Genomic DNA, 27,267 nt, shown 5'->3' with positions numbered 1-27,267 from the left:
AGAACCAGGGGACCGGTTCTGACCCAGCCAGGCTCCTTTTTTGCACACTGCATAGCATTCTTGATCCACACAGCCTCAGGTCTTTGATTCCTGCATCAGGGTGAGGTGCACAGTGCTCAGGAAAGAAAACCTGGACAGACATCCAAATCAATGGTGTCTACCACAGTGCCCCACCCGAGTTGCAGGAACAAGCTTCCTTGGCATGCAATGCCTGTTTCGGAAGATTCTAGACATTAACACTGGATGGGAATTGGTACCCTAAACAGAACTTCTCAGGGTACTCATGATTTTACTAAATTGTCAGCAACAATATTACCCTTTCCAATCTCCCAGGGCTTTATCTGACTCAAATCCTGTTATTTGTCTCCATTTCCCTTGGTGAAAATATTAAAAGGTCAGTGCTTGAAACTAGCTGAGGAAATCCATGTTGTACCCAAACAGTGGCATACTTAACCCAATCTGAGGGACAACTTTTAATTGAAGTGTTTCCCACCAAACCCACATGGCTTATACGATCAGCACCAAAAGTCACTTGCAGAAAGCTGTAGGTCAGGTGTTGATCTCTTTTTAGGGCAGTTTCCAAGAAATTTTCCTCTGAAGGCATTATAAATAATAGCAAAAATAACAAAACGCTGGCACCAATCAAGTGCTATTTATTGGGTCCTAACTATATTTCAGATATCACACTAAGGGCATGTGGCCTCTGCCATCTCCTTGCTCACAACTACTCCACTGTAGAAGTATTACCATCCCTAATTTCTAGATAGCAAACTGAAGTTCATGTATGCTAATTAGCTTTTCCAAGCAGTGTAGAAATAGATGTGAGCCCAGGACTGAATACAACACTCTCATCCTCATCACGGCAGGAGAGGCAGCATGGACCATGGATAGAATATGAACTCCAGCATGAAATACATCCCCAGTCACTGGCTGTGTGATCTGGAATAAATCTCTCAATCCTGGGCTTCTGTTTCTCCAAAATTCAATGGGCTGTATAAACTGATCAAAGGAGAGAATAGATGGGTGTAGACCATTGCCTGAGGCTGGGCTGGCTTGTTTATTCTCTGAACCGAGTCAACTGAAAGGTTGTGCAGAGGATACTCCCAGGTGCACACTGACGGCGAGGGCAGGATGTCCACTTGAAGAAGAATGACTGCAGCTAATGTATGGATTTACATTTGCAAGGTCAGTGCTCTTAAAGCCGTTCATGGGTCAGTCCCTCTGCACACGGTGAAGAGTAGAGACTGCTGTCCTCAGTTTTCTGCTGTCTTGAGCGTTTGTAGTCATTGCTATCTGAATACCCCTCAGATTTCTTCATCCTTCTGGATTTTGCTGCTATTGGGTGCTGGAAACTGCTGAGAGCTAAATCCAAGGGAAAAAAATATAGACTTAAAATCCATATGGTATATAATATATAGGACTATATATATAACATATATCATACAATTTATAATAAATAATATATATTTGATATATGTGTGTATGTGTATATATATATATATTATATATATATATATATATATATCAGAGCCCAATTACTAGCTGCATGTAGGCAAAAGTACACAAAAGTTAAAACTACTTATATAGGGGGGCGCCTGGGTGGCTCAGTCGGTTAAGCGACTGCTTTCGGCTCAGGTCATGATCCTGGAGTCCCGGGATCGAGTCCCACATCGGGCTCCCTGCTCAGCGAGGGGCCTGCTTCTCCCTCCAACCCTCCCCCCTCTCATGTACTCTCTCCCTCTCTCATTCTCACTCTCTCAAAATAAATAAATAAATCTTTAAAAAAAAAAACTAATATAGGAAATGAAGTGCACTGTACCACATGACGGAACTAATACATGAAATGGACATAAAATTCTCCAAAGCATAAATTTAAAAGGAATATAGATTTTGTTTAATCATGAGGGGAAACATGATAACAAGAGCTTTGTTCTTGTCCAGCTCTGCCATTGGCTAGCTCTGTGAACTCTGTAAGACACAGTGAGGTCTATAACAAGCTTATGGGTCACACAATTTAAAATATGGTGTGGCAGGGCATTGATTTGCACAATACAATACAATTCAGATGTGCAATAGCAACAAAACAAACGAAAGTCCTGTTTGTCCCACAACTAATCACATCGTTGTGAGGCTCTCTTTCCCATGGTGGAAAGACCATAGGGGAAAATGAAATACTTAAATTTGACAAGTCAATATGATTTGATCTCAAGTTTTAAAAAGTCTCCTTCAGCGCAACAATTTTATTTGGACAAATAGTCAATTCAAACTCACACTCAGAGCTAAGTTCTTCCCTCTTTCTTGAATTTCAATATTCTCCCTTTCCTTCCTTCTTCACAGTATAGTATCCGAGTAGAGGGCAAGTCTACTGTATATCTGCTTCTTGGTAGGGCTGAGCCATCTGGTCTACCTGCTTTCCTTCCCTCACTGCTCTCCAGTATACATGTCATTGGTGCAGACAGGCTCCTGGGCACTTTCTACCAGTGTCTCTGGAAGTATAGCTAATCCTAGTGATTTAGGGTGTTATGCTCACCCCTGCTCCTTAGTGTCCTGAATATAGCGGTCAAAACAAATCAAGACGTAAATGTCTCAGAAAGTATGGGAACAACCATCTTATTCCAACTCCACCCACAACATCAATAGCCATCTATAGTAGATGACTCAACATGTTTTATCTCCAGTCCTATTCCTTGAGCAGCTGACATATGTGACTAACTACTACTTCATATCTCCGTCTGGTGCCTGAAAGACACCTCAAATTGAATATATTCAACCAAATTCATCATCTTAATCCCCCCCCAAATCTGGCCTTATTTTAGTTTTCCTTACAACTGTAAGTACATCTACCATCTACCAGCTATTTGAGCTAGGAATTTAGAGTTCATTCTTAAAAGCCTCTCTACCTCATCAGGTGCAATTATTTTAACCTCCTAATTACCTCACAGATCTGACCCCTTCCTCTCTGTCTTCACTGCCCCATGTCTCTCAACTGGGCTTCCTCAACGGCCTCCTGACTGCTTTACCTGTATCCATTCTGGCCTTTTAATCTGCTTTCCACCTCAGCCAGAGGGATATTTGCTAAGTAAACACAGTGCCCGCAGCACACATGTGCACGCACACGCACATGCGCACATGCACACACACACACATACTTCTTAAAACTCTAGTTGGCATTCTCTTATTCTAAGAGAAAGACCAAAATATTTCACACACATCTCAGAATCCTGTGTCATCTGACCCCCACTTGCCTCTGCAGCTCCCCTCACACACTTGCCTTCACTCCCTGAGTTCCCGTGACACTGGCCCAATTTCAACCTCTCAATCTGAAAGGCTCCTTCCTGACACAGAGCCTCTGTCTCTGCTATTCCCTCTGTCTGGAAGGCTCCTCTCTCCACTTAACCCTCCTTTTCCTGGCTAATAGTAACGCTTCCTTTGAACCTCACCTTAGCATCATTTTCTCAGGGAGCCTTTCTAACCTTCCTGATGATGATGAAGTGATCCCCTTGTGAAATGTACTTTCTCTCAGCTCTCAGTTTACATGTATTCATATGATTCTTTGATTAATGGACATCCCCTTTTACTAGATTATAAGCTTCCTGAGAGGAGGAACTGTATCTACTCTACTCACCACTTTATCTTTGGCATTCTGAACCATGCATGGTACATAGTAAGGTAATGTCATACATATTTTTTATTTCCACTCATTGAGTGCATAACTGATTGAATGAAATCCATCCAGAAACTCTTTGATGATTATATTTTTTAAAATATAATAAGTTATTGATATTTGTGGAATTGACTGTCAATGGGAGAAATGTTTTTAGGTTGGAGATTTTGACAGCTGTTTATGCCACCTATTAGCTTGGTATGCTTTGGAAAATCATTTAACTCAGCAGCAGCATTAAAATAATAATACCTGTTTTCTGTTTTCAATCACAAAGCTACAGATAAATAGTCAAGTATTACACAAATGTAAAGCATTATGATTTTATTAGCAAAGTTTAAAAGCTTTCTATGCAAAAGCCACAAAAAAATACATAAGAACACATAATTAATGTTGAAAAAAGCCTATGATTTCCCCCACAGACTTTAATTTTATATTAGTCAATACTATGTTTAATCAAATGTTACGCTAAATATTTATGGAACATTCTTTAGGTAACGAATACCTTGCAAAAAATATCTATTTCCTATCATGTAATCATTATTACAGTTCAGTTCCATGGGTGGTAGCAGCTCCTTCCCCATAGATGAGGAAACTGAGCTTTAAGCAGGTAACTGCCTTGTCCAAGGTCATGAGCTAGTAAGGGATGAGCGAGGGTTCCAACACCTGGTGTCTGTGACTTCAAAACCATCCATGCTTCTGGAAATTTGGGCTAATTTAAAGGAGAAATTTTATCAAACAAAAGTAGCATTTCACTTTTTTTGGTGGTGGGGGAGAAGATCATTATTAAAACCCAAATTAGTAGCCTAGAAAATGGCCGTCAAGAAATATCTCAAAGACCTGAGAAGAAAGTATAGAGATAGAAATCATGAAGGAAAAGTTTAGAGACTTAGAATCTCTATGTCCAGAAGACCTAACAAATGAATAACAGATACTTTAGAAGGACAAAGGGACATAGATAAGAGGAGGTAGCAGTTAGACAAATAAATGGAGAAAATGTTTGTGAGATAATGAAAGACTTAAGTCTACAAGATTGAAAGAGCTCTCTGATTTCAAGCCTGGAATATTCTTAGGCATGCCCCAATAAAATTTCTAATCTCTTAAGTAAGGATAAAGAGAAAAAAATCTTAAACACCCCACCAAGAAAAAAAAAAAAAAAGCTACCTACATGGGAAGAAAAGAAATCAGACTGGCTCTCAGAACATTGGAAGTTAAACAATAGAATGAAATCTATAGATAAGAGCAAAGACTGCAACTGAATTCTATACCGTATGGAAGTAGGATCACCCTTCCATGAAGGATGTGCAAGACTTCAGAGAGTGAATCATGCAAGGAGTCCATCTAAGGAAAATAACTCAAGAACATTCACTTAAATAAAAAGTGAAACCAAAAAGAAACCTCAAGATGAAAAAAAAAAATAAAATAAAAGAGCAGTGAGCAAATAAACCTGATTGACTTGTACATAAATCTTGGTGCAGATACATGTAGAGCTGAAGATATAGGTATAAAAAAATAAGGACAAATGATCTGATATTGCCCAACAGAGGGTTAAAGAGGGATGCTTGAAATAGCAGAGGAGGAGAACACCAATAGATACGAATTCCCAGCAAAATCTAGAAATTGAGAGTGAGGAAAAAAGAAAGGATTCCAAAAGTTCAATGGTAGAAAAAGAGGAAAGAAAAGTGGAAAGAAAAGAATTTTAATAGTCTCATCCTGTAGGGTGGGGGGGAACTGGAGAAATAGAGCACCCCACAGTGAAAGCGCTCTGAGTTAGGGAAATAGTTTATTTATCTGCTGGAAGACGATCATTAAGAAAAGGGAAAAATACACTACCGCTTCCAAATTAACAAGGGGAAAGAAACAGAATGAATATCAACTAAAACCAGCTAGGTTAAGAAAAAGGAAACAAAGTAATGAAATGCAAAGACTGAAGAAATAAAGTCATTATACTGAATGTGAATACATTGAAGTATCCTAGTCAAATACCAAGACTGTCAGCTCAGATTATATTTATATTGCTATTTGCAGAAAACACACTTAAGTTGAGTGATAAAGAATGACGGAAAATGAAAAGATCAGCAAGGAAATACCAGACAAATGCAAACAAAAAGAAAACAGATATGGGAGTATTAATACCAGATAAGGCGAAATTTAAAGTTAAAGCATTGGGCGCCTGGGTGGCTCAGTCATTAAGCGTCTGCCTTCGGCTCAGGTCATGATCCCAGGGTCCTGGGATCGAGCCCCGCATTGGGCTCCTTGCTCAGCAGGAAGCCTGCTTCTCCCTCTCCCACTCCCCCTGCTTGTGTTCCCTCTCTCGCCGTCTCTCTCTCTTTGTCAAATAAATAAATAAATAAAATCTTTGAAAAAAATAAAGTTAAAGCATTATAGAAGATTGAAAGAATCATTAGGTACTGGTAAAAAGCACAGTTTAGGAATTTCTCTAAAATCATTGTAGGGGCACCTGGGTGGCTCAGTTGGTTAAGCGTCTGCCTTTGGTTCAGGTCGTGATCTTGGGGTCCTGGGATCCAGCCTGTGTTGGGCTCCCTGCTCAGCAGGGAGTCTGCTTCTCCCTCTCCCTCTGCCCCTCCCTCCCGGCTTGTGCTCTCTCTCGCTATCTCAAATAAATAAAATCTTTAAAAAATAAATAAATAAAAAGCAAATCATTATAAACTACATGTACTAAAAAAAACAGCAGCTAAATAGGTGGAGCAAAAGCTACTCTCTGTATAAGGAAAACCTGAAGAAAATGCAATTGTAATACAGTTCGCTCAGAACCCAGTCATCAAGGGTACAGAAGGATAAAAGAACGTAATGGTACAGTCAATAAACTTGACTTCATAGACATACGCAGCGGGGCACAGGAGATGGTTTGTACCAGCTTTGGAGAACCCGTTGTGAGTATGGCCACCCCAACTCCATATTGAGTGATGTCATGCTGGTGGCTAGAAACAGGCCGCGGTGGCCATAGATACACCTGGAAACACAAACACTACAGATGCTGCAAAGCATCAACTCCAGAGTGATGGCTGTTCAACTTTCATCAGCTCACCACTGGGTAGCTACATGAAAATTTACATTTAAATAGAGAATATAGTTTTTCTCATATACTCAGGGAACGTTTTGAAAAATTAATCATGTACTTGATTCAAAACCTTAACAGATTCTAAAACTGGAGACTTTTTACAAACCACATTTTTCTGATCGTGCGCCAAGGACACTTGAAATAAGTAATATAAAAATGACAAGAATTATGACAGACAATTTAGAAACATACTCCTAGTAAGTGCTAGAGCAAAAGAGCACAATAAAAGGGAAATCAGAATCATCTAGAAAGCAAGGAAAGGGAGAACCATTCATTCAGAATCTACGCAGACAAATGTAAAGCTCTACTCCAAAGAAATTGTATAGCCTTAAATGCCTTTATTATTGAAGAAGAAAGAGTAAGGACAAATAATGCAAAGAGTCGAAGAACTAATCTTAAGAAACCCGAAAGAAAAAAACCACAACATGAACCAAGAAGCAATAGAAAGAGAATTAATAACAATAACAAATGCAACTAACAAAACAGAAAACACGAACTAGAAAGGATAAAAAAAAAGAAAGAAAGCTGAAAACTGACTCTGAAAGGAAAAAAATAGACAATTTTTTTCATCAGGATCTTGAATTAAAAAAAAACCAAGAGAGCAAACATAGAGCAATATTAAAAATAAGAAAAGAAATATAACCACAGATGTAGGAGCAATTAAGATAATTTATAAGAAAATGAAACTAAGGAGACACATTTGAAAATGCTTTTCCTGCAAAACACAAATTCTTTAAACTGATCTAAGAAGAAAAAGAAAACTCAAATATTCCAATGATGCTAAAATTGGAAAAGAGATTAAAAGTCCACCATTCAAAATAGCACAAGACCATCTGGGTTCATAACTACATTTTAGCCATCTTTTAAAGAACAGACAAATATTTCTTTAATCTATTCCATTCCTAGGAAGAAGATAAAAATGTCTCTAGTTAACTTTTAGAAGATAAAATTATTCTAATATCAAATCTCATAAACAAACCTGATCAAAATTTTTTTAAGAAAGAAGAGAGGAAAAGAAAGATAACTTTCTTCTAGATGTTATTTCCATAAGAATGGGGATGTTTATGCTTAAATACTAGCCTCAGCACCCAGACTAATACATGATGACAGAAAGCAGGTGCTCAATAAACATCTTTTGAATGAATAATAGACCAATTTTCCTCATGGATAAAGATGCCAAAACTAAAAACAAATGTTAGTAAATAGAATCTGACAACACATCAAAATATTTATAGCATATTAACAGATGCTGAAAAGACATTTGATATCCTAATGTCATAAAGTATTTTAATTAAAATCAAACATTACAGATGGAATGATATATAATACCAAAATTCTTTATTATTGTGAAAATTCTAGCCAATTCAGCAAGTAAAAAAAAGTAAAATAATGAATATAAGCATCAAAAGGGAAAAAAGGAGTAATATATTATTGTTGATGCATGCTCCTATACATTGAAAACCCAAATATCTTGGAGAAATTTCCATAGGAAGCATTGAGTGACAAAATCAAAATGCACTAAAGTGGACATAATATCTCATCTCCTAAAACAATAGCAAAAAAATACAAATATCCAAGAGGGAGAGAGATTTGTAAGCATGGCAAGATATATAGAAGGTTATTTTGGATTAACATGTGTCAAAGAACTGAGTGAAGGAAGAATAACAGGAAGGAAAAGCCAGGTAAAATTCAAAATGCACGTTCACATACACACTTATGCAAAATTATGTACCTATATGCATTTATGCAAAATTATATATACTGCACATATAAAACATATAAAGAAATTAAGTTAATTTTTTATTTTTATTAGCAAAATAGTTTTTAAAGGATTCATTTTTTTTTTTATTTTTAAAGGATTGCATTGCTTCGAAGGAAGGTACAGAATGAAATAATTCAGAGGTTATCCTTCCCAACTACAACCCAAGGGGTTGAGAGGAAGATTGAGAACACATAGCATAAACTCCAACACCATCTCCTTCTAGGGCACTGCCCTAGAACCCCTGGCCTGCTTCCTAACATGGTCTTTCTCTGCAACTTTCCATAGGGAATGCCCTCCAACTGCTTGGTGATTTATTAGCCATAAGAAGGAATTAGCCAACAACCACAAGTGTGGGCAGCTCGATGCAATTTCTCCACCAACGGGCCCCATTAGAGGGTCAGTTTCATTCCTTTATGTTCCTGCTCAAATAACTGGATGATTAAAATTTCTAATTGTTTCTTTTCTCTAAGCTTCTTCTAATCCCTCTGCTGCACAATTATAACACCAGGAGTAGGTGAGACTGTCTCGAAGAGCCTTCCTTCTAAAGCAGCAACCCCCCACCCCATTCATTTGACCATGATTTTCTGAAAAGGGTAGCTCATTAAACATTCAGAGGGATGCCCATGAGGTATACTCCATGGTTGAATGGATGGTTCCAATGTGTTCAGTAATGCTAGAAATATTCACTGTATTTTATCTTATAAAGTAACAAAAATATGAGAAAGTCTAAATCATCTTATTCATTAAAATTATGCTTAATCTTACATTTTTGTTATAAAGTTGGGATAAAAATATTTTAATATAAGAAGTGAATTTTTTATTCTTTATTACTTACCCTCTTAGGCATATTTTGTATCCTGGTGTAGTACCAAGATTATTCTTATATTTGTTTTCACTGTGGCATTATTTAAAAATCCCAGCTCACACAAAGTCATGGGAACAAAAGATGCACATACATGTTATGTCTTGAGATATTTGGATATTCTTAAATTGGACTAACCTAAAAAGTATTGATTGTTTCATTATGAACAATCACCTTTTCCTTTTCTTTTCTTCTTTTTTAGAGGGAGAAAGAGAGAGCAAGTGGGGGGTGAGGGGTGACAGAGGGGGAGGGACAGAAGGGGAGGAGAGAGGGACAGAGAGGGAAGGAGAGAGAATATCTTAAGCAAGCTCCACTGCTCTGCTCAGCATGCAGCCTAAGTTAGGGCTCGATCTCACGACCCTGAGATCATGACCTGAGCAGAAATCAATAGTCGGTCACTTAACCGACCGAGCCACCCTGGCACCCCATTATCTTCTTCTTTTTAAAGAAACTACAGGCTGTGATTGTTCATCTTCAATCTTGCAATAGTCCTTTGTGTTTTTTAAATTAATATACAACTTTGATAACTACAAAATTATGCTCTTTTGATTAAAACTCTTTAAGCTATACTTGGTTCATGACAGACTAGTTTGTTTATTTAAAATATTTAATTAACAATTAACATTCAATAGCACAATAACACTCATCACCTTTAACCGCCCTCCCGAAATCAAGAGAGACCTATATGTAGATTACAGAGAAACTGAGGGGATCTGGAGCCCCATTTCTTGGCAGTTAGCTCATTATAGCAAAATAAAACTTACAAGTATAAGGTGGAATGTCTTTCTAGAGACAAATATAGTTTGTCTACATATTTTTTTAAAGATTTTATTTATTTGACAGAGAGAGACACAGCAAAAGAGGGAATACAAGCAGGGGGAGTGGGAGAGGGAGAAGCAGGCTTCCTGCTGAGCAGAGATCCCAGGACCCCGAGATCACAACCTGAGCTGAAGGCAGACGCTCGACGACTGAGCCACCCAGGCACCCTTGTCTATATATTTTTTAAAAGCTTAATTTCTCCTACTAATACGAATCTGGCCCATTTCCTTGCAAAATAATATCCAGGTCATTTCACGGTAAAGATACACTTGTCCTTCCTCATATTAACAAGCAGCAGCTAGTTGCACACTGAAATCATGCTTTTTCTAGTCCTAAAATTTCCCCTTTGTCCCCCAAAGGGGAAACAGACATCTCAGTCTATCCTGACACAACGCATTGTTGTCATTACTTGATGAATACCCAGCTTTTCCCCACTAGAGTGTAAACTCTGTGAAGTCAGAATCCTTGTCTATCTGGATCCCCAATGTCATTGTTTCTTGAGCTTTGTATAGTTCCTGGAACATAGTGGGAACTCAGTATCTGTGGAACCAAGAAGAGGAGGAATGGGGAGAGGAAGGAAGGAAAGAAAGAAGTCAGGAAGCAAACAGGCACATAATAATAAATGATAGCTTCTTGTTCAATAAGTGGTCATGATTATTATTGCTGTCACTACTCACATTTTATGGATGGAGTTCTAAGTCCATTTGCTTGCATTTACAAAGACTTCATTAGTCCTTCAGACATTTTGTTGGGCTTTCGCTACAATATAATCATATTTCCAGGCTAATGTCTCTGAAAGAAATTTACTATGGCTTCTGTTTTATTTCTAAGCAAAGCATAAGGTATCAACATTTCCAAACAAAACAAAACAAAAAAAGTTTTTCTGAAGATATTTGAACCAAGAACAGCAAGTTATGTTTTCACGAGGAAATGGATTTTCTATTAAATGGCAAATTCCTTCAAATGGCTGTTTCATAGAGTTCTCGGCAAAACGGTGTTTTTTAAAATTTACATGCTTAAATATAGATCACTGAAAAGTCCATTTCAAGAACGTTTTCTGAACACAGAAAGAGCATCTTCACTCAGTTGTGAAGAAGGCCAATTTTCTTCTACTGTACACTTTCACTCAGCATTTTGCTCTTCTGAGCTAGAAAAACAGGCAACGACACTCTGTTAGCCTTTAAACTTTCTACTACAGTCCACATCATCATCTCAAGAGCACTCTTATATTTTAGCGCTTTTCAGAAAAGTTATCATACTCAAAAAATATGGTTATTTGTCAACATCCTCATCTGTACCAAGATGAATTCTCCCTTTCCCTGCCTTTCTCACCTGGAATGCTTTCTCAGTGTTTGAAATCATTTTAAACTGAAAAAGTAATTTTTCATCTTTGTTGGTTTTATCCAAAAAAATGGAAATGATGTGTTATTACTGTCCACACCATCCTAACCCTCACCCATGGCAGACATCACTAATTGATTATGGCAAACCCAGTGCCTCGATTTGAACACAGAGTACATATCAACCTGGGCTTCCAGGCAGTCACCCACAATTATTTAGACTCTTTATGGTGAGAGAACACTTGTTTTGCCAGAGCTAGTCTAGAAACTACCTGAAAGTTAGGGCAATTAGCCACCTTGAGATCTATGTCAGTTCTATTATTCATTCCTATCTACAAATTATTTTACCCCCCAAAGTTGGGAGAGACAACTCAAGCAATCTTTCATACTCCAGAATAGTAAAATTTCAACATTTATCATGCTGTTGTCAGCCATCAAGTAAGAGAGTAGCAACTAGGTATAGGTTTAAGTAGTAGTAGTTGTGTGTCCTATGGAAAGATTGCAGTGGTCTCTTTAGATCTTGTATAAATCAAGAAAAAGTAAGTACGTGAGAAGTCAGTAAGATGCATGTTATTGGAAATGTAGAATAAAGTTGGTCTTGGGCAAAGAGGAGTGGAAAAGAGATCCCAAGAAGAAAGGGAGAGAGTACAGAACTAAACCCATTCAGGCTGACAAAACATGGGCCAAGGAAGGAGTGAATTCTGCTGCAGGATGGGAGGCCGAGAGTGTGAAAGAATCAACTAGTCCAAACCTACCACATTTTACCTCAAACAGTGTGGTGTCTGTGGCACTTTTGCATCTGGGTTTGTGTTATGGTCCATCTACTCACACAAGTTTTCATTTAGTGGTACAGCATGTTTTTACAACTGAAGCGAAGGAATAGGGATGCCTCCTGATTATGAAGTAAACTGGAAGAGGGAGTGGGTAATTACTTGGGTTGATAAGCTTCAGAGCCCAAACCCAAGCAATAATCACACATTCCCACCATTTTCCCTATGGAAGTGGCAAGAACGTACCATTGGTTAATAGGTTAATATTTTTAGCAGGCAAAATTTTACTAATCTATATGTTTAAAATGATTCCATGCTCTCTATAAGATAAATACTCTTTATTGAAATATAAGAGAATATTCGGGTAGCAGAAATTAACTTCTAGGTACATCTTTCTTTTTTTCAATCCCCCAAGATCCATAATCAAAGCTGTTCTAAGAGTTGTAATACTAAAGGAAAGTATTGTTTTTCTTGTACAGAGGGATGGTCTTCCCAACCCAGGATCTATGGAAGGCATCATTTTGGTGCTTTCCACAGCAATGGGAATAAGTCTGTTCTGAGCCATCCACATCACCTACCTGGACCCCATTACAAGCTTACCTGTTAGACAGTACAATTTGAGGTCATGGCCTCATTTGTAAAATTTTTTTTGCAAAACTGGGAATTGAATATGTGAACTTGTTCTCATATGAATGTCAACTGTGGGAGCTCAGTGGAGATACATTGTCTTTCCTATTCTTCTGGAAATAATAATCCAGCTTCCAGCTACCTTAATATTATGTAAAGTCCTGGTTAAATAAATAAATAATAAATAAAAAACCTTGCCTTGAGAACCTGAGATCCACTCTGACTCCTCTCACATAGGTCCCTAGCTAATACTAAAAGCATAATACGATTTTTATAAAGATGGGGATGTGCCTCGTCATAAAATAAAATATGGTGTTATCAGAAGGAAGCCAGAGGAGTTTATGAAGGTTCAAAATCTTCCCCATATTTTTCTGTTTTGCTAAATATAGAACCGATGAATCATATGAATGGGTGTGCTCAGCGTTCCTCTCCCCAGCTCCAAGCTCTCTTCCTTTTGGGAGGAGGCAGCTTGAAATGTGGAACACTGTCTCAGCTTGCTTTCAACCTTCTGGTCTCCCAACAAAGCCCTAGAAGTCTAGAAACTGTTACCAATGTTTCCCTGGTCCAACTGGAGACACAATTTCAGGAGAGAATGAAATACTCTATCAGTCAGAATTCCTCAGAGAAGCAGAAAGCAGAATCACATTTATTTATGGATATATACATATAGAGATAGAGATTATTTATATAGAGAGAGAGAAAGAGAGAGATTTTATATATATATATGAAATATAAATAGGATATATGTACACATATATAAACACACATTTATATATATATATGTTACATATATGTGTGTACACACACACACACACACACACACACACACACACACACACACACACATATAGTCTTGAGTCCAAAATCTACAGGGCAAACCAGGAGGCTGGAAGCTCAGGCAGGGTTTCTATGTTACAGTCTTGAGGCAAAAGTCCTTCTTCCTAAAAACTCAGTTTCTGTACTAAATAAATTCAGCTGATTATATAAGTGCCACTTACATTGTCAAGGGCAATCTCTTTCATATAAAATCACTTGTAACTGTAAATGTTAATCACATCTACAAACTACCTTTGCGACATCTAGGCTAGTGTTTGACCAAACAACTGGGCACAACAGTCTAGACAAGTTGACAATTAAAATTAACCATCATGCATCAGTCCTAGCAATGTCTCAAATTGTTGATCTTCTAGGAATTATTTCTTTACATCTCATTCTACCAGATTAATAAATATGTGATTTTTCTTGTTCTAAAATAAATTCAAGAAATGTCAAAATGATGGCTTTATACACAGCACAGAGCCTTTAGAAGTAGAAGGGAAAATTGTGTCGCAAGCCTTAGAGTTATTTAAAGATAAAAGAAAAGCTCTAAGATATTGCAAGGTCCTTAAATATAGACATAAATTATAGGAATAAATGTAAAAATAAATTGGAATTGTAAAGCATTCCAAGGGTAGATGTCTGATACTGTTATCACCTCAGAAGTATACAAGTTCTGGAATTGAAGTAACATAGCTAAAGTCAATACACATGCAAGATGCATTACACTAGAATCTGGAGGGTTTTTTCCTTTTACAGGAAAGAGAAGTACACGCTTTTTTAGGAGTTTACATTCTCTGTGATTGCTTTCATTTCAATAAATAAGATCAAGAAGAAAATGAAGGTGTTTAATTATCGCCCAAAATTCAACAATTAATAGACACAAAGTGGAACTGATTTAGTTTATGACACCATAAATTCAACATCCCATTGTTCTAAAAGTGCCTTTCATTTATTCATTAGTGTTTTTATTCAGCATGATTGCATGCCTGCTCTATCCCAGGCTCTCTTCTGTGGCCTGACAATGCAGTCACTTCTGGTATCATGGCAGTGACCCTCAGAAGGATTTGCTTGTATTTATAAAATACCTGGGAGGCAGAGAGATAACATTTTTTTTTCTGTGCATAAATGCATAAACGTTGCCTGAATGGCTATATCATCACCTGCCAGATAGGTACATCCGCCAAGCTGGGTCAATAATGTTTGTGCATGCTTAGTAACATCCCTCTTTGAAGTATGCCTACCTCCCAAGACACGTGCCACCCCTGCTCCCAAATCCATCATTTTTCTTTCTTTCCTGGCTCCTTTGAGTTTTTCCTCAACATAGCACAGATCATCACTTATTTGTTTATATCTGTTTCTTGTTCATCATTATATCTCCTGTTCTTGGCACAATGCTTAGAAAAGGAAAAGAGATGAGTGGTTATTTGTTGAGTGAATGAACAAATGGCAATTCACAATTATATGAACTTTGAAACCTGCCCTGGGTCCGGGAATGAGGGAAATATAGCTTACTTCCTGACCAGGCATTCCCAACCATGGGCTATCTATGTTACTATCTTTGAAAAAATACATCTTTTTAAGAATAGAAAACCCAGAAATGGACTCACAACTATATGGTCAACTAATCTTCTACAAAGCAGGAAAGAATACCCAATGGAAAAAAGACAGTCTCTTCAAAAAATGGTGTTGAAACCTGGACAAGAACAAGCAGAAGAATGAAACTGGACCACTTTCTTACACCGTACACAAAAATAAATTCAAAATGGATGAAAGACCTAAATGTGAGATAGGAAACCATCAAAATCCTAGAGGCCAACACAGGCAGCAACCTCTTTGACCTCGGCCATAGCAACTTCTTACTAGATATGTCTCCTGAGACAAGGGAAACAAAAGCAAAAATGAACTATTGGGATTTCATCAAGATAAAAAGCTTCTGCACAGCAAAGGAAACAATCAATAAAACTAAAAAGTAACCTTTGGAATGGGAGAAGACATATGCAAATGACATATCTGATAAAGGGTTAGTATCCAAAATCTATAAAGAACTTATCAAACTTAACACCCCAAAACAGATAACCCAGTTAAGAAATGGACAGAACACATGAATAGACATTTTCCCAAAGAAGACATACAGATGACCAACAGACACATGAAAAGATGCTCAACATCACTCATCATCAGTGAAATACCAATCAAAACCACAGTGAGATAACCCCTCATACCTGTCAGAATGGCTACAATTAACAACACAGGAAACATCAGGTGTTGGCGAGGATGTAGAGAAAGGGGAACAAAGGGAGAAGGGGCTGCAAACTGGTGCAGCCACTCTGGGAAACAGTTTCTCAAAAAGTTAAAAATAGAACTACCCTATAATCCAGCAATTGCACTACTAAGTATTTACCCAAAGGATACAGAAATACCAAATCAAAGAGGCACATGCACCCAGATGTTTATAACAGCATTATCAACAATAGCCAAATTATGGGAAGATCGACTGATGAATGGATGAAGAAGATGTGGCGTGGGAGCCTGGGTGGCTCAGTTGTTAAGCGTCTGCCTTCGGCTCAGGTCATGATTCCAGGGTCCTGGGATCGAGTCCCGCATCGGGCTCCCCACTCAGCAGGAAGCCTGCTTCCCCCTCCCCCACTCCCCCTGCTTGTGTTCCCTCTCTTGCTGTCTCTCTCTGTCAAATAAATAAATAAAATTTATTTAAAAAAAGATGTGGTGTATATACACGATGGAACATTATTCAGTCATAAAAAAGAATGAAATCTTGCCATTTGCAATGACATGGATGGAACTAGAGTGTATCATGCTAAGCAAAATAAGTCAAAGATGAATACCATATGATTTCATTCATATGTAGAACTTATGAAACAAAACAGATGAATGTGGGGAAAAAGTGAAAAAAAGAGAGGTAAACCATAAGAGAGACTCTTAACTATAGGGAACAAACTGAGGGTTGCTGGAGGGGTGGTGGGTAGGGGGATGGGCTAAATGGGTGACAGGGATTAAGGAGGGCACTTGTGATGCGCGCTGGGTATTACATGTAAGTGATGAATCACTAAATTCTACTCCTGAAACTGATATTACACTATATGTTAACTAACTAGAATTTAAATAAAAACTCAAAACATTAAAAAAAAGATACATCTTTGAAGTGCAAGAACAATGGGGACTCCCTCTTAACCTGAGAGAATCAAGCTCTATTGCCCTGAAGCATCTACTGTATGTTGGAAATTAACTTCCCTCTTATGCATCTAGAATGTTCTGTGTCATCCTTAGGAAAACTGCAAAAATAGTCACTGAAATCATTTTCTGTGTTCAGATGAAAAAGGCCAAGGGGAGGTATGCCCGTACCTGAGGGGCAACTTTTCCATACTGTATCATTGCAAATACACTGAGTAACTATAACTCTAACTATAACTATATATAAATATATATGTATATATATATAAAATTCTGTGTGTGTGTATATATATATGTATATATATATAAAACTATATATAATTAACTAGATGATTGCTCTTCATTTTTGGCTCAGTCCCTCCATTTCCCCCCTCTTCTGATTGATCCTGACCAGTTTAATTCTATATTGGTGCCAGGAACCTATATTTTGACACTTTTATTTCAACGCATCACTATTAGGTAACACTTCAGGTCCTGTTTGTCAACCTTTGTACTGCGTCACCAGAGGGCCCCTAGGCACGGGGAGTTCCATGCTTCTGGTCCCCTGTGTTCCTCATGCAGCGTCTGATATTTCTCAGCAAGACACAGAACACAATCAGTGCCAAGAATTTTGGGAGATTGGGGCAGGGAACCTAGAACCCCACTATCAAGTCTGTTGCAGAGCATACAGCAATAGAAGCTAATCCAGGGACAGCCAGCACAGCAGGGGGTGGAAGGAGTGAGCAGGACTGAGCGTTCCCCATCCAGTGGATGCCTGCTGGCTGGCTGACTCACCATTTATTTCCCTCGCCTCATTCTCCTGAGAAAAATAGGACTCCTTCTCCCTATGCTTTGCTGCTCTTGGTAGGAGCCCAAACCTCAAAGCACCTGGGACAAGAAGGTGAAAATAAGGGTTTTTGATCACGTTATATGAAGCCTTGATACAAGAAGAGAGCCTACCTCCTTCTGTTTCCATGAAACAAAATATAGCTCAGCAGTTTGCTTAATCAGAATACATCTTGGCTATTTTTTCCGGCTATTTTATCACGTTAAGTCTGCCAACCATTCTTTTAAGATGGACGTGACAGGAACAGTGCAACCTGTATGTCTCTCCAACAACAATAAGTAGAGCATTATTATAGATCTGGGAGAGTCATGCTTTTCATGTATCCTTATTGTGCTACTGAACTTCTAAAGTACAGACCCTCATCTAAAATTTCAAGTAGTATCTATAACAGTCTAGAATGGTTTTCTCATGTCATTTGTGGGGATAAGTGATACTGATAAATAAAATAAGTCATTCAGTTAGGGTTTTTCTTTGCGTATGAAAGATGTTTGCTATCACTTAGTAAGTTTAAAAATAAAAGATCAGCCCTACACAGACTACTCCCTTCCTCAAAGACTTAAGTCGGCTCTGGGTGTGTTGACCAGACCAAGAAGTTCGCCATTCGGCTAAGTCGCTGAGGAAAATGAGATGAAGCATATTTCCATGCTTCTTGATGGTTTTTCCCTTCGGAGAAACTATTGAATAATAACCCAATACTCAGGAAGCATAAATATATAACAGCAATAAAAGCAGATACAGTTGACCTTGGAACAGCATGGGTTTGTATTACGCAGTCCACTTAAACGCGAATTTTTTGGATAAAAATGTTATTTCTCTTCTTTATGATTTCCATAACAACATTTTCTTTTCTCTAGCTTATTTTATTGTAAGAATACAGCATTTAATACATGTAACATATAAAATGTGTGTTCCTTGACTGGTGATGTTATAGGTAAGGCTTCCTGTCCACAATAGGCTATTAGTAGTTAAGTTTTGGGGGGAGTCAAGGTTACAGTGGATTTTTGGCTGCCCAAGGATCAGTGCTTCTAACCCCATGTTGTTCAAAGGTCAACTCTACTAGACCACTTATTGGGAGCAAGCAGGTACTCTTCTAAGCATTTTACATTTATCAGTTCATTTAAGCCTGATAAAAACCCTATGCAAGAGATGCCACTAGAATCTAATTTTACCTATTAGGAAACTCAGGCAACGAGGGAAAAGTAACCTTCAGTCACACAGGAAGTAGGTTGAAACGATACTGAAATAAAAACAGTTGGGGGAGAATGGTACCTCTTGTCACTAAATTTTGTTTCCATCACCACTTAATTAAAACTTGGCTTAGGAAAATTTTCATTTTCTCAAAATAAGAAAAAAAAAAAACCTGCTTGTCTTAGGCCAGGCCTCCCCTCCTAGCTATTAGCAGCTTGCATGTCATAACACATGGTGCATCCTCCTGCTGACAAAGTTAAATGGAGGCCAGTTCTCACCAAATATTCATGCTGTGGGTAAAGAGAACTGCTATCTGTTCCTGTGGATTGTGTTATCTGTGGTGATGTCATCAGAATCTTTCTGCATCAGAATCAGAATTACGGAGACTTCTGAAATCCCCGAGAGTCCCCAGAATGGGCATTCTAGCCATCATCGTCTCCCTGCCGCAAAATGTATTAAAGAACCAAGTCTCTGGTTCATTCAAACAGCCATCTTCCCCTTGCCCACGGAGTTCCTTGTATAGCACTTTGCTGTCTCTGGCTACCCTGGGCTTAGCAAGAATAATTCCTTACTGGGGCCTTACTGAACATTTAAAAAGAGCAGTAGTTTTTAAATACAGTTACCTACAGCTTCCTTAGTAGCTTGGGCAAGTATCTTGTGCACTTCAAGTGAGCCTCTTTACCTAAACCCTACCTATACAGACCTCAGCCTCCAAAATAAAATTTGCCACATTTTAAATCCGAGCCAAATTCAAGGCAACAAATGGCCTCAGGTTCCGCTATGGACAACACGGAAATTTTATAGCTCCTTAGCTTATGTTTTAGTTCCGGACTTTGCTCCCCAAATGATGAAGCTAATTTAATTAAGGGTCTGTGGAAGCAATGACCTGTTTAGTGCTGGAAATAGGAAACAACACACATCATTTCTGTCCTTTCCTGCATCCCCATCCGCCCTCAAACCTAGTGATGTGAGCATCTCGCAGACAATGCCTTGTGGATTTAAGAAACATGGCAGGTCAGAGAATTCTCAGACTAATCTTAAGTACAATGGCTTATTGTAGGGACCCACACGTATAAATCTGAGAGAACACAGTGTAGAGAAAAGTCAGGCTAATCAGAGGCTTCACAACCCAAGGAGCCCCATAGTCAATGACAGTTAACTTTGGTTGAACACTCATCTCTGGCCAGGCACCTTTCTAAATGCTTTACATGTTTTTACTCATTTATCTTCACAGGGAGATGATGAAATAGGTGCTATTCTTATCATCCATGTTTTACACATGAGAACCCTGAAGCACAGAGAAGTTAAGTGACTAGCCAAGGTCACACAGCTAGTTGGAGGCAGAGTCAAACATTTGGATCCAAGCCTTCCAGCTTCAGAATCCCTGAACTGAACTACTCTATTCCAACTGCTTCTCGGAATATAAATTTAATGTTGCTGTCCTCTTCTTCCTGGCCTCAGAGATAAAGAAATGGTCAGTAAATTACCTGAGGGTTCATGGAGAAGGTGGATTTCAGAAAAACCTGTGTTTGGGTTTTTCATTTGTTTTTGGAGGGGGACGTCGTTTTTTGGTACTGGAAAGAGAAAGACTCCTTATAATAATTATTGTAATGTTTGCCTAGCAAAGAACCTTTGGACACATTTATCTGACTTTCCAGGGTGGGAGTAAACAACAGTTAAGGACCCATTTGTACTTACAGTTATGACGATTTAAGAATCCAGTGAATACCAAAAGCACCAACATTGGTCACAAAAGATACAAACAGAGCAGCATACCCAGAGGATTAGGGATTCCTGAGCCCATTTTATCCCACTATATCCAATCGATATGGCTTTGTTGATAGAAACATTCCGCTTTCAACCTTTCCAGTATTCCCGACATTTATTTAGACCCAAGGAACAAAGAGGAAATTTCACTGTAGTCTACAAAAGCAATCAAGTCATTGGACCTTCTCCACTGCAGAGTTTCAAACTAACAAATGCCATTTCTCTTTGGAGAGCAGGGATGATTCTGGAGCTTTCAAAGCCTAGAATCTAAACCAGAATATAAGGAGAGCCTGAGCCTTATTTACCTTGTACACTTATGTGTTGCAGGTGCCTAGAAACATGCCCAGCAGATAGTAGGCACTGAATATACTGAGTGAAAGTTGGTCAGTGAATGACTTGGAACACCAGAGTTCACTGAGTCTGGTTCCATTCCTGGTTTGAGGGAAACGGGTAGCATCCTTACACAAATTTATTCTATAATTCCTTCTGCAGGATTTGCAACCTGAAAACATAACAGACAAGGGAAATCTTGGCTCAAACTTACACTTCTAAGACTATTATAGCAGCCCCAGGACTTGTTGACTATAATACCAGCATGTGATCACTGGTTGAAGGTAAAGAGGTCTATCCACCCAAAGCATGTACCTCAAACTCATTTGCAAAGCCATGCAGTATAATGGTTAAGAATTTGATCCTTGGGTGCACTACTGAGTATTTACCACAAAGATTCAAATGTAGGGATCCGAAGGGGTATGTGCACCCCATTGTTTTTGGAGCAGCAATGTCCACAATAGCCAAACTGTGGAAAGAGCAAAGATGTCCATCGACAGATGAATGGATAAAGAAGATGTGGTCTATATACACAATGGAATATTATGCAGCCATAAAAAGGAATGAGATCTTGCCATTTGCAACAACGTGGATGGAACTGGAGGGTGTTATGCTGAGTGAAATAAGTCAATCAGAGAAAGACATGTATCATATGACCTCACTGATAGGAGGAATTCTTAATCTCAGGAAACAAACTGAGAGTTGCTGGAGTGGTGGGGGTTGGGAGGGATGGGGTGGCTGGGTGATAGACATTGGGGAGGGTATGTGCTATGGTGAGCACTGTGAATTGTGCAAGACTGTTGAATCACAGATCTGTACTTCTGAAACAAATAATGCAACATATGTTAAGAAAAAAGAAAAAGAAGAAGATAGCAGGAGGGGAAGAATGAAGGGGGGTAAGTCGGAGGGGGAGACAAACCATGAGAGACGATGGACTGAAAAACAAACTGAGGGTTCTAGAGGGGAGGGGGTGGGGGGATGGGTTAGCCTGGTGATGGGTATTAGGGAGGGCACATTCTGCACGGAGCACTGGGTGTTATGCACAAACAATGAATCATGGAACACTACATCAAAAACTAATGATGTAATGTATGGTGATTAACATAACAATAAAAAATTTTAAAAAAATTTTTAAAAAAAGAATTTGATCCTTGGGGTCAGATGTAAATTCAAATCTGAGCTCCACCATTAATAAGCTGCATTCTGAGTATCTCTTAACCTCTGTTCCCTTGTGTTTAAAATCAAGGTAATAATGCATTCCAAATCTTTTTGTAAGAATTCTTTGCGGTAACATACAAGAGGGGCTAGCAGAATGCCTGGCTATAAGGAAATGCTGAATAGATGGTTGGAAAGGGTATAATGGAAACATGCTGAATACTCCTTTATTCTGAGGTTCATTCTCATATAATATTTTTATCACTAAAAGCACACGGATTTGATGATCACCAATTTTTCTTTTAAACAGTCTGTGTCCCCCACAGGTCACTGAACCTCTCAGAAAAGAATTCTGATGTCTTCTAGCAATGTGCCCCATGAACCCTGGCAAGAGAAGGGCTCATCACCATGGCATTGGGAAGTCAGCTGTGCTATGCTCATAAAGAGAATACATTTCACTAAATGAAAGAATGTATGTGGTTTCTAGAAATGCTTAGCTTGTTTCTGGGCCAGGGATCCTCATATCTGTTATCCTCAGACTGCCTTTCCAAATAACTTTAATGAAAAGAACCCTTGACTTTTCCATACCTTGAAGATTCCAATCTAGTGTCTTATTCTAACATCCACACATTCAGGAGCCTCTTGGACTCTCTGTCCCACTCAGGAATTTTCTTACCTGTATTAAGGGAATCTGACTTAGTCACAGAAAATATTTGTGCTTATTTGGTGATATAAGTCATAAAATATTAAAAGACGTGTTGCAGATAAAAACATTTAATTAGCTTAAAATGATTATTGCACATACTAGTAATGTCATCCTAAGAGGTAGATTATCGGACACAAGGAGGAAAGGAATGGAAATGAGGCAAATATTTTAAAATTCATACAATATACCAGAAGCTAGGATACTTCACTACCAGCATTTACTGGCCTTAACGTGTGCCAACCTCTATGCTAGCACTTTATGCCCACTCTCTCTCATATAATCATCACAGCTAGTCTTTGATGTTGGTAAAGCAGATCCCTTTTTTCAAAGTGAGGAAGCCTTTGCAGAAAAGGTATAACTTGCCCAAGGTCCCTTATCCAAGAGGTGGTGTGTTCAGAACTTGAACTCCCAAATCTGGATCCGAAATCTCAGATTTCTCATGCTACCATTTCACGTGCCCCACTGTTGACTTAAACGGAGGGTAAAATCTTGACCCTCATAATTAGAAAGAGTAGGTGTGTGGGATACAATTTTTTGACCAGTTTACAGCAACAGATAATGTTATATAGGAGGACAACTTCATTGTCTCTCTATATCACTGAGATAAAGATGCACCCCAACTTCTCAGTCAAATGAAGAATGAGCTAGATCTTGATTTTGCTTGAACCAGAGATCAACAGGTTTTAACAGAACTCTGAAATTCTGGAGTCTCCACTTATATTTCGTTGTGTTTGTATCTTGGGTCCAATTGCAGCTCAACTGGTTACAGAGAGCAAGTTTTCCTTACTCACTCACCATCGTCTCCTAACTCATGGCTTTTCCTCCAAAACCTTCTCTGGGTATTTTCATCAATAGGCTTCATAATCAGAAATATAAAGAGAATCACAGCAACACCAATTCTACCCCCGGGACAGGTTCCTGAAGGCAAGCTTCAGATACTTCACTTGCTTTTCAGACAAGAGTAGAAATACTTGGGCTGCACTAGGTCTATTTTTAGGAAATTATTCTGAAGAACAATCATTAGGTAGGGAAGATTCTACCTTCTCCATCTCCATGGGCTTGCTAAATGAGGACAGCAGTTTGTGAAAAGGTGGTTGTAAGCTTTTAAAACCACCACACTTCATACAGTAGTTGGTTTCTTACATATTTCAATGGGCATGGCCTGGAAGCCCAAACTAAAAAGAAAAATACCCACCGTTAGCTCTAATTTATTAACGATTCTTCTCTACAATGTCCAGGACTAGGTGACGTGCTCAGAAGGAAAAAAAATCCATATAAATTTGCGTCATAAAAGCAAATGTCATGATTATTAAACCATGGGAGAGTCTGTCAGTTGGTGGGATATTTGTTTTTATGCTGGGTCCCCCTGGGGATGGGGGTGGGGAACCTGTGCAGCACCTGGTTTCCCAACTGAGCTCTATCTCCTGAGATTTGCAGTTACCTCAGTGCCTCTCACTTACACAAGTGGTTTAGGACAACTCAAATTGTCCAGGCCAAAGATGCTGGCTCTAAGGCTGGTCCTGCTGGATTTAAATAAATTCCCTCATCTCGAAACTGTGTGGATGGGACTAGGTGATGTCTAAGTTTCTCCAGAAGCCTCAAATTCTGGAGGCTCCTTCTTCTACTCCCTCCACCCTATTCACAGACAGCTTCCTGGCCTCTTCTCCTCCCCAAGGCAAATGCCACTGGAAGCAGGGGCGACCGCGTGAACTGGTCTGGTTGTCAGACTCCACGACACAGAGGGTCCACTTTCACCATGAGGCAGGGTCACCGTAAGGGGAATGCGCACTTGGCAGTGACTTTCCTTTCCCGCTCTCGGGCATGGAGCTGGATGCGAAGTAGACTCCAGGCTTGTTCTCTGCTCCACTCTACCCCCTCTTCTCTGACAACAGCCAAGCATGAGCCCACGCCTCCAGATGCAGCTTCGAGGCCATCTCAGGCAACGGGTTGGAAACAATCACATTTCCCCACAGTCTCTCCTTCTCCCTCTCCCTGTCCTTCCATTCCTGGGCGGCTAGCAAGGGATGGACTAGGAGTAACTAGCTGGGAGGAAATGAAACATTGGGCTCACACAGTCCTGTTGGCTTTCCTGGAGTTCTACGGACTGAGACCTCAAGCCCGAAACCAACTACCAAACATGTGGTTTTGGCCATTTACCTTCCATGCGCTCCACTTGGGTGTGCTTTCCCAGAGAAAATTCCAGGGAGGGTGGGAGATGGGGCTGGATAGGTGGGAGGCAGATGTTCTGAATTCCTTGGCTCTAACACTACTGTCACCAAGAATAGTACAATTACCAAAAAGATAGTTTGGAGAACACACTTTGATTCCAGAAACAAATATAAACAATTTTATCAGTAGTTAGCTTAGACCCTAATTAATAGTGTTTGCTTGAAATATAAGCTCTTACCTGACAAATACATGGCAAAAATTCATTTGTCTGAACTAATTCACAATATAGCCTAGACCTCTCTCTTTCTCAGAGTATCTCTAGTTCTATCACTTTCTTTCCTCATCTTTTCCTCTCTCTCTCGCTCGCTCTTTCACACACACACACTCACACACATGCACGCATGCACACATACACTCTACCGTGTGACCATGCAGGTACATCACAGCATCACACTGAGAGGGACTAAGAGTCTACTCTTTCCCAACAAGTCATCTGTACCAGGAAGCCTCCTGAACCAGAGCCCGAAGAAGAAATAATATACTTGGTCTCGGTTTTTCCTATCCGAAGCCCACACACATGCCCACCTGGTAACACACACGGCATCTGGCTTACACACCCTGGCATTTCCCGACCCACTGGGAGCTCTGCACCTCAAACACATTACTGCAACTATGGAGAGTGAATTCTCAAGGACATAACCTGGGCTGAGAAACTGTGCGGGCAACAGGCAGCTACCTCTGTGTCCAGTGAGCTCAGAGTGCCCTCCTCACCAGCAAAGTCGAACCGAACTCCCATCCAGCTTTTCCTGGAGTGCAGTGACCTATCGATAATGCAACTCTCCAGGTCCTTAGCGTCCCATCTTGTCCTGAGAACCCTGTCATTTCCACACCATTGACTGGAGCCTAAATGCTGCTTTGGGTACAGAAGAAAGGGAAATAAGGCTGAAAGAATATTCAGCAGCCACGTCCTCAGGCAGTTACAAAAACTCAGCTGTAAGGATGTCTGACTTCCCAGAGAAGAAAGGCGGAAGAGGAAAGACAAAAACATTCAAGAGTTGTCAAACTCCAGAGTTCTTCTTTCCACAGTGATAACAAATGCAGGCTATATCAAAGACTTTGCATTTTTCCTAATACGCCCTGAGCAGCTCTCAAGCTGTTGCCATTAAGCGACTCGAATGTTTTCTAATGCACAAGCACATTTATAGTAATTAGACATGGGATACTTCTTTCCGTCCCAGAACCTTAATGCTGGAGCCTGTGGAGGAAGTCTGGCACAGTCTTCTTGGTTACAGTGGCTACTCTCCTGTACCATCTCTTTTTTCAAGAGGGAGGTATGACATGGGGTACAGTGATAGGCTGGTACCAAACCCAGGGTGGTCCCCATAGAGCCCAGAGGGAGAGCTGTGCCAGGGAGCACCCTCCGCACCGCACCACAGCGGGGCAGAGCTGCGGGGAGGGAAAGGGAGAGAGGTGGAAAGATGGGAATAATGTTCCTTGGCGACTTTCGCATTTCGCCGCAGGGCTGACCAAAGGTGCTCTGTGACACTGCATTCCTTAGGATGGCAAGGGGTAAAGAAGACCTTTCTGGAGTGATCACATGTGCTCCTTTCCCCATCTGGCTTCCTCAACCTCCAGGCAAACACAAACACCCATGCCTCCTACATATAATTTGCTGCCCTAGCCAAGATTGTTCCCAAAGATTACATTTGATACTTATTGTAAAAATACTACATAGTCAGAGTAAAATCTTCCATTATGCAGAACGGTGTACTGTGAAAGGTAAAATTCCTCTCCCTGTCACCTAACCACCCACCCCCAACCGTGTGCCCTGGCCACAAGTAACCACACTCCACAGTTTACCTTATATCCTTCAAGAAGTGAGTTATGCATATGCAATTGAATTTGTATAAAATACTTCTAAAAATATTCACAGGGAATCACACAGAGCATACTGTTTCATTACTTGCTTTTTTAACTTAATATACTTTGACATTTTTCCATGTCAGTATACTCAGATCGAATTCATTCTTCATAAGAACCAAATATTGTTTGGGCAGACCATAATTTAATGGGTCCTCTCATTAGTGACCATTAGGTAACTTCCAGTTGTTTGTTATTACAAGCCATGTTGCAGTTAAATTATTCGTACATATATCTTTGTGTACCTGTGCAAGTATATCTTTTTTTTTAAGATT

At 39.4% G+C, this 27,267-nt stretch overlaps 1 long non-coding RNA gene across 3 annotated transcripts in view; it reads right to left on the bottom strand.

Moving 5' to 3' along the window:
* Positions 1–652: 652 nt before the first annotated feature.
* Positions 653–27,267, bottom strand: part of LOC114205349 (uncharacterized) — a 40,485-nt gene continuing 13,870 nt past the window's right edge. For all 3 annotated transcript variants that reach the window (XR_015767068.1, XR_015767067.1, XR_015767069.1), the window contains one exon: positions 653–1,362. This is a non-coding gene — a long non-coding RNA (uncharacterized LOC114205349). The remainder of the gene's footprint in view (positions 1,363–27,267) is intronic.

This window comes from Eumetopias jubatus, unplaced genomic scaffold, assembly GCF_037043125.1.
Source record: "Eumetopias jubatus isolate StellerSeaLion01/CBP00866 unplaced genomic scaffold, mEumJub1_p1.0 scaffold_17, whole genome shotgun sequence".
In the NCBI taxonomy this organism is placed as follows: Eukaryota; Metazoa; Chordata; class Mammalia; order Carnivora; family Otariidae; genus Eumetopias; species Eumetopias jubatus.
Note: the sequence above shows the minus strand (reverse complement) of the source record. Positions and strands in the feature narration are given on the sequence as shown.